Here is an 8,964-nt window from a genome sequence, read left to right on the forward strand (position 1 = left end):
GTCGCAGGAATGAAACGGGAGAAAACCCGATGGACCTGTGTATTATTTCAAGAGCGTTGAATCTGCCGCTGCTGGATTTCTGCTTTCCTGTACTCTTACAAACCCAGAAACGGATGAAGTTAGTATGGCTCAGCATCCTGTCGTCAGCTAAAGAATAAACATAATAAATCGTCAAACTGGAGGTGACTCCTTTATCGGTTTCTTTCTTCTCTTCAAATCTGTTTCATATGATATTTGTTGCTTTTCATCCTCCAGGCTTTTAAAACTTTTTATTTGTATATTTGCATGTTGCGGTTGGGAGCGAGTGGGCCATAACAACTAGATACAACACATAAAACAGATGCAAATCAAGCAGTGTTCCCCCGGTGAGCAAGAAACAGAAGAACTCTCAGGCATGAATGCTTGGTTTCAGACATAAAGCCTCCAAGTTATCGACGAGATCAAAACTTTGCAGTTACTGTAAATCTGCCACACACAATCTACTCCATGCATAAAAAGCGTTTTAGTGTTTAGTGCTTCGTCTGGCCTTTTTGCTGTCAAATCTTGATTTTTATATCCTGATGAACACTCAGCTTTACTTGATTCCCCATCAATCTTTTTTTAATCAAACCTGATCATCGGGATCTTTTGAGGAGCTTTACTTCCACTGTTCCTCAACGAAGCATTATATGTTTTCCTACTAAGACATATTACTGGAGATATAGAGCGACAAGTATCTTTGTACTGTTACGTTTCATCACTTTTTGGCCATACAGATATCAGAAGGCTTCATAACCTGTTCCATTTTCAGTTTTTCTGACTATTATTTCACACGTCAGGCTTTACAGGGTTCATATTGAATAAGGGAGCAAAACCTCCACAAAAGAAAGAAACACAGCGAATGTCTCTATTGATTTAGTTTTCTGTAGTTTCTCCTTAAGCCCCTCATGAAAAATGCATCGACTAACCAAGACGCCAACATTGAGCTCGGGCTGAACCGCTTTCAGGTATTTTCAGGTAACACCGATCCGCTTGTTATGCATGAGCACGAATGTGCAAAAGAGTTCAAATCATCGACAAAGTAATGGGACCTTCCAAATATTACAAATATTACCGGCTAACATTACCGTCGCCATTTGCACGCTTTATATCATATATCTTCCCCTCGGGGTTTTCATATGCAATGGCGGTGGATGAGAAGAAATAAAGTCTGGTAATGTCCTTCCATAGCTGGAAACATTAAATGGATTTTAAAGGCAGTAAGTGACTCGCAGTGTAGACTTTTTGCGTTTCATCACTGGATATAAAGCTGGAAGCTTGCACGAGTGCGGAAAAGCTCGAAAGGCATCGTGCCAGTGATCATGACGGTGTTTAAAATCTCTGGGTTTTCTTCAACCTCTTGCTAAAAGGGTCACTGAAATGTGCCCTTCACAGACGTCTGCGGTGATTGTAAGAAATACAGCGGCTTGTCAAAAAGAAAAGAGCCTTTTGCTTCAGGATGAAACGCGCTCAAATCCTGTTTGATATCGGCGGGAATTGTGTGTCATCTTTCATTTCAGCCCACCGAAAATGTATCCATAGAGGAAATTAAAAGATTTAGCATGTGATCTTTGGCTCGAGGGTGTGCGAGAGTGTAAGTGCGTCTTCAAAGGGACTGTCAGCTTCGGTAATGGTCGGAAATAATGGACATAATGCAGACATGCTTCGCCCTCGAAGAGTCAGGCTCTTCTTCTGGATGGAGTGAAAATGGCTGAAAGATGCTCTCTAGTAATTCCTACCTCTATACTATACAAAGATTTCAAAGGGTTTTTTTTTTTGCAGAAATGGAGAATCATTTTGTTTGTTCTCCGAGGAACCTTTCAGTGGATTTGTTTCTTGCGAACACACTGCTTTTGTCTTCTCAAGACGTTAACTTATAGGCACAAGTGTTGTGGATTACTTGTGACGTTTTTATACTATCTGGTCCCGTGGCATAAACGTACCGGGGTGCACTTTTTAGCGAGAGACACAAAATATGTACCAATAAGTACATATCACTGCATCACCAGAGGCAGTAAAACTCTGACACCTTTTATTCCTTTCCACACAAATTTACAGAGTTAAGAATATCATGTTATGACTTCGAAACAATATTAATATGCTGGGAGATTTGAAAACGGATGCTTTCGAACGTTAGCATCGCACATATCCAGCTCAAGTTGAAATGTCACGGTTGCATCAGCAAATGCGTTTTTACATCAGTTCAGTATTTGTTAACGCTATCAGGTAATATAACGTTCACTTTTAGCAAGAGTCCACGGATATTTACATTACGAACCTCCTCAATACATATATCAGTGTGATAAAAATGTGCTAGGGGTTCACATATTGAAACGAAACGTGCAGTAAGGTAAGCAAAAATGCATGAGACCAGGTGGTTTTCATCAGCTATCATTCTGACGGCACCCATTCACTGCACAGCATCTACTGGTGAGCAAATGATGCAATGCTACATTTGTCCAAATATGACGAAGAAACAAACATCCTAATCTTAGACGGCCTGAGGGTGAACACATTTTCAGCAAACTTACATTCTTCCTTTAAAGGTAGCTGATGGAAGGATCAATGGCAGTAAAAAAACGTATTTATACCACATAACCACAGAGTTTGAACCATCACACAAATGTCTGACCACAGACTGTTCTTCATTACCCATCCTATAAAGCTCAACAAAGAGCTTTTGTTGTTCTGAAAAGGCTTCTTCTGGTGGTAATGCTTTAACCAGACCCATTTGTCATCCAAACAACCGTTTTTTTGTAAGGCACTATTATATTATGTCCCTCAGACCTTTTGCGGTTATTGCGGTTCATTCCTGTTCACATACTTCCGCTCAATTATACACCATTTTATTATTACTTGAATACTGAAAAACCTATTTGAGTGTAGTAAATGCATTCGATATTTCCTATGAACACGCTAGCAAAATGAACACAAGTGCATCAAGCCTTTATCGTATTCATTTGGTCTGCAAGCACTACAATGCAAATCTAGACCGCGACCCTGAAAATTCAGATTGGATTAGCCTACGTGACCCCAAGCTGCGCGTATTTTAGGAGATTGAAATCTATTAACATCTGCAGACTGAATGGCCCGCATTGAGAGTCGGGTTTGTGCAATTACATGGAAACCGCGAAGCAGAAGTGGCATTGTGCCAAACATCCACTGGCCATGAAGGAGGGTGAAGCTGGTCAATTAGCTGGTTTGAGCCTCAGAAGAGCACTGATGCATTGCTGTGGATGTCTCTGCAGACAGGAGAATCACTCTTCATGGCCTCTTTAGAAGAACAGCAAAGGCTCTCTTAAATGAAGGCTTGTCACTGAGGGTGAAGGCAGCAGAAACTTTGTGTCCTCAGATGACTATTTCTGCATTTTCACTCGAAGAGAGACACACACAAACCTCAGCTCTCAGAAGTTTTCTTTGTCGGAAGTACAGACTCAAAATCTATTCTAGACAAGGTTCCAGCGTCCGCTGTACAACACAGAACTAGTCCCAAGCACTTATCAAGTCCTAATCAAGCCACAATAACAGAAATCAGCTGGATACTTCTGCCAAGTAGACTAAATTAAATCAAAATCCTTTTTTTCAAATATTTTAAGATTACCATCTGGTGATTTTTTAGAATGAATATTTACACTGTAGAATGGAATTTTGACATGGAAAAATGTTTTGCAACTAAAATCAATACATTTTTATTAGTTATTAGTTCATTTTTATTGCACTATTTAGTGTAATGTCCCTAAATAAATATAAACTATATTTAAAATTAAATTCTAAAGTATATTAAAATTGAAATTCATTATTTTAAATGGTAAAAATATTTCACAATATTACTTTTTTCTGTATTTTTGCTAAAATAATTGCAGCCTTGATAAACATAAGAAACATCTGTTTCCAGACTTTTGACTGGTATATATAATTTACATATTCATTTTTAATATTTACACGTGTATGCAGTTATATTACTTACATTATTATATTTTATATTCTACATAAATATATTATTTCATAAATGCAAAATGCCATAAAAACATAAAAACATATATATATATATATATATACAGTATGTATATATATATATATATATATATATATATATATATATATATATATACGCACACACATCTAACAAATTGCGCTGCTATTTCTTAAAAAAAAAAATTAATATTTTAAAAGTCTTTTGAAAATGTTACATATAATAAGTAATAAATTATTTCTTAAACATATTTATACAGGCTTAATTTTGACTTATCCGAGCCACCTAGAATATAATTATTAATAATATTGTTATTCAGTCACTAACACACATCATGAAGCGATAACACACTTTAAAGTTACTCATGGTACCATAAATCATCGTGCATTTGTCACGGCTTGGGGTTTTTCTCTGAATCACTTGACCTGTAAACCAGCAGCGTATGATTATCTGAAATGGCTCTGCCAAACAATCACGAATGCTTTAATCAAAGACACCGTCAGTGATTGTGCATTCAGGTTGTGCTTCGCTACAGTTCAAGAGAAGATCAAAACAATAGCAGCTTAGATTACACCCACACAATTAATCACACACAAACACACCAATAATAACTGCATCACAGTCACCGCAGAAACAAAGGCAGCCGGAGAACGGCGCAGCGGGGAACTTTCACAGAGAAACGCAGTGAGCCCAAGGTTTCAATCATACGGTAGCGAGGGCAAAAATCCAATCAGGGACTGAGTGACATGCAGAGCTCCGTCGCCCCCGGTGGACTCAGAGAGAGCAAACAGAGTCAGAACGGCTATTTCTCAGCCGGAAGAACCGACGGCGGACACCACAAGACCCCGAGTGTGTGAGAAGAGGAAAAAGAGCTTGTGATATGAGAACAAGATCACGAGGACAAGAGCTTCCATTAGATATAAAGTGCTAAAAACAGACTGCTGTTAAAGCCATTAAAGCCAGGGAATAATCAGTGCCCTTACGTTCTGCTGTTTAAGCCCTAATAAAGCAGGACAAACTCAATGGATCGACTCGACCAGGCATGAATACATATGCATTTTGCAGGGTAATTATGATACGAGTTAATAAGCGAGAAGCTGTGCGTTACCATGGTAAAATAGTGTCATTAAAAATTGCACGAATCCTGTGCTCTTAGAAAATTGTGGTAACTGGTATGATGAAATACACACAATGTGCAAGAAATATTTACATCTATTTTTATTTAATGTCAATGGCAATGTCGCTTGTTGCATAACAACAGAGAAGCACTTAACAGTACCACATAATTGCTAAAATACTGTGCAATTAAACAATCTTAGTGATTATACGCCTAATGAACAAAAATATATATATGTATGTATATATATATATATATATATATATATATATATATATATATATATATATATATATATATATATACACACACAAAGATGAATTAAAATACATACATTATTTATTAAATTAATCCATTAATTTATGAACTTCAATTAAATCAAAATATATAGTAAGCAATTGTAAATTAAACCGAAATTATACATTTGAATAAAAGCTGAATTTGAATAAATCCAAATAAACGAATACATTTGAATTCAATTAAACTAAATTAATTATCAATGTGAAATAAACATACACAGATAAAGTAACTAGTTAGTTTGAAGTAACTCATTTTAAATAAATATATTATGAATGAATCAAACTTAAATTAACAGAGCGAAAATGGTTTGAATTTAGAATTAAATTGTAACAAATTATGCATTTGACATAAATCAATTATGACTCTAAATTAAAGTTGTAATTAAATTTAATGAGTGAAAAAACAATTAATTAAGTAAACTCTATGCAATGGTAGAGTTTATTCAAAACTTTGTTTCTGAACTATATGCATTTATACTGGAATGCATCCATGTTCCCGACTTCACCCTTGAAAAAGTACATATGCTCTTGTGTGATTAATAAAGCAGCACTTCTGCCAGTCTAGACGGCGTCTCAATAGTGCGTAACAGCGCAGTCAATTCAGCCAGAGGTGCTGTTGAGTCTGCATGTTACGGGGTGGAAACTGTTATTGTGCTTCTTCAGTTTATGTCTGAAGCGCCGGTCTCGTGAACCTCAAGTCGCTTGGGCAATATTTCAAAGCTGCTGACACTCTGCGGCGAAAACGACAGAGACATTCACAACACGAGAGCCAGGAGCCCAGAGCCAGATGAGGAAGAGTCGGAGGGAGTGATGAATACCAAGTGAGCGTTCTGTGACTGCAGCATGCAATCTTACGGACCACCTGCTTCAAGGCGGCACCAGAAGCTTTATAACACTTCAGAAATACAAGACTGAACATTCAGGGAAATTGAGTGTTTCAGCAAATAGCAGACACATGCTCGCAATCTTAAATATAGATCTACAAGCTCAACACGTGTAAAAACTGAAAGAGGCATTATCATTGAGCCCTGCTCACTAAACTAGTCAGAATATCCTAGAAAGAAAACGGACACCTGTTTGAAATCTTGTTTATGTTTTCTTTTTAGATAGATGTAACTTCAATACTAGGGTGATACAGTCAGTTATTATCTCCATCTATCTCTCTCTCTATGTATATACATATATATAAATATATAGATAGGTGATTTTCCTTCATGCTGGTTGTATCACCTTTGTAAGTCTTTGAATCATTCATTCAGCAGATTTGTTCAAAATGCTCTTTCATTTAGGAATCAATCAAGTGATTGTCTTTATGAGTCAGTCAGTGAATCATTCACTTGATCCCTTGGTTGAACTGTACAGATTCATTCAGGAAAAAACTAAATCGCTTATTCATCACATCGTGTCAAAACGCTGATTCCATCAGGAAGAAATCAAGTTACCTTTATGAGTGAGTCATTGAATCCTTTGCGCTATCAATTTGTTCAACAACTCAGATTCATTCAGAAAAAACACTGAATCGCTTATTCATCACATTGTGTCAAAATGCTGATTCCATCAGGAAGAAATCAAGTGACCTTTATGAGTGAGTCATTGAATCCTTTGCGCTATCAATTTGTTCAACAACTCAGATTCATTCGGAAAATAATCTTTTTGAGTCACAGAATCACTCATTCAACAGATTCATTCAGGAACAAATCAAGTCACCGGATCCTTCACTTTACTGATATATCCATTCAAGAAATAACTGAATGCCTGTCTTTATGATTGAGTCATTCATTCAACGGATTTGTTCAATAAGAAATAAATCAAGCAATTGCCTTCATAAGTTCAGTGATGGATTCCCTTAATAAATTTATTCAACACATATTAATTCTGGAAAGAACTAAATGACTGTCTTCGTAAGTGAGTCACTGAATCATTTATTCAAAAGAATTAGTCAGAACTGATTCAGGAAGGAAACCCCACTACTGTGTATTGCTCATTGGGTTTGTTTGGGAAGATGATTTTTAGAAACTGGAGTACATTTTACGGTGATTTACTGTAATTATTGGTGAAATGTAAATTAGGGGTTGGTTCGCTCCACTAGACAGTATAGTAATGTAAGCGTTTTGAACACACAAATGTTATTTTAACACACAGACATTTTGGTTTACGCCATAGTTTGAATGACTATTAAACATTAAACTGTTTTTATGCTGGGTTTTGATCATGGTATCCCAAACACTGTTTTCATAATGCCAGACGCAATGGGATGTAAACAAACTACGCTTCATACAAATATAATTCATGTTGCATTTGATTGTTATATCAGAGCATTAAGTTGCATGTAACATATTTTATGCTCATCTGCGATTCATTTAATACTGCTAATAACTATAATCACAAATAATAATGAATAAATGTGCAGTAATGCTGCATGTAGGACATGTTTTCATCACTTATCTGTTCACGCAAACCACACTCTCTTTATTAATCTTTCGATTATCGGTATCTCTTGGCGGTCTAAACGTTTGGCCCTGATCTCGTGCACGACCTAGAATCCTCAGCAACGTCATTATCTCGCCGAACAGCAAAACAATTATGTGTAAATGAGTGAAATTGGATGAAAAATTCAAAGTTTAATGACACCCCAAGGTGCAGGAAGAGATTGAGCCGGTGCTTATCAGTGACCGTGCGGCTGATTAAAGACCCACCTAAGATGCTGATGCAACCACGTGAAAATCATTTCTCCTCCCTTAATCCAGTGTAATCCTATTTAGCACCGAATGTGTCAATTATCTGTGAGAGTAATGAAAGCGATGCTGCCAGCAATAGCACAGCACTTCAGCGCCGCGTTCCAGACAGAAGCTGATGTTTATTCAGAGCGCCACATGCCTTCACAATAAAGAGAAAACTTAATGCGATGCTGCGCTCGGCGTGAATCACGGCTGCGTGACGGTTCATACATCACTGACATTATAAAGGTTAACGTATACGCTACCTTTCCAAAGTTTGGGGTCCATATATATTTAATACTCTTCTTCAGTAAGGCAGCAGTCAATTGATCAAAGTAAAAAGTGAACACATTTGTTATGCTACAAAAGACTTCCTGTTCAGCAAAGAATCCAGAAAAAATGTATGTATCACAGTTTCCGCAAATATTTTGGCCAATGCTGTTTTCAACACTGATAATGATCAGAAATTTTTCTTGATCAGCAAAACAGTACATTAGAATACATTTTTTATAATAGCATACATTTACGTGTATTTAGTCTTAACAATAACAATAATAATACTATTTATAAATTATGAAAAACAATATATCATATATATATATATATATATATATATATATATATATATATATATATTATGACTACTATTATTAACAGTAATAGTAATAATAATTATAATATATATATATATATATATAGTATTTATTAAGATAAGATTAATTTTAATACTATTTATAAATTACAAAAACAATATATCATGCTTTATTATTATTGTTAATACATCTATTATTATGACTACTATTATTAACAGTAATGGTAATAATAATTATAATAAATATA

At 35.9% G+C, this 8,964-nt stretch overlaps 1 protein-coding gene across 1 annotated transcript in view; it reads right to left on the reverse strand.

Moving 5' to 3' along the window:
* LOC122332656 (ras-related protein Rab-26) overlaps window positions 1–8,964 on the reverse strand; it is a 76,046-nt gene that overhangs the window by 17,823 nt on the left and 49,259 nt on the right. The window lies entirely within an intron of this gene.

The sequence above is a fragment of the Puntigrus tetrazona genome, unplaced genomic scaffold (assembly GCF_018831695.1).
Source record: "Puntigrus tetrazona isolate hp1 unplaced genomic scaffold, ASM1883169v1 S000000130, whole genome shotgun sequence".
NCBI lineage: Eukaryota > Metazoa > Chordata > Actinopteri > Cypriniformes > Cyprinidae > Puntigrus > Puntigrus tetrazona.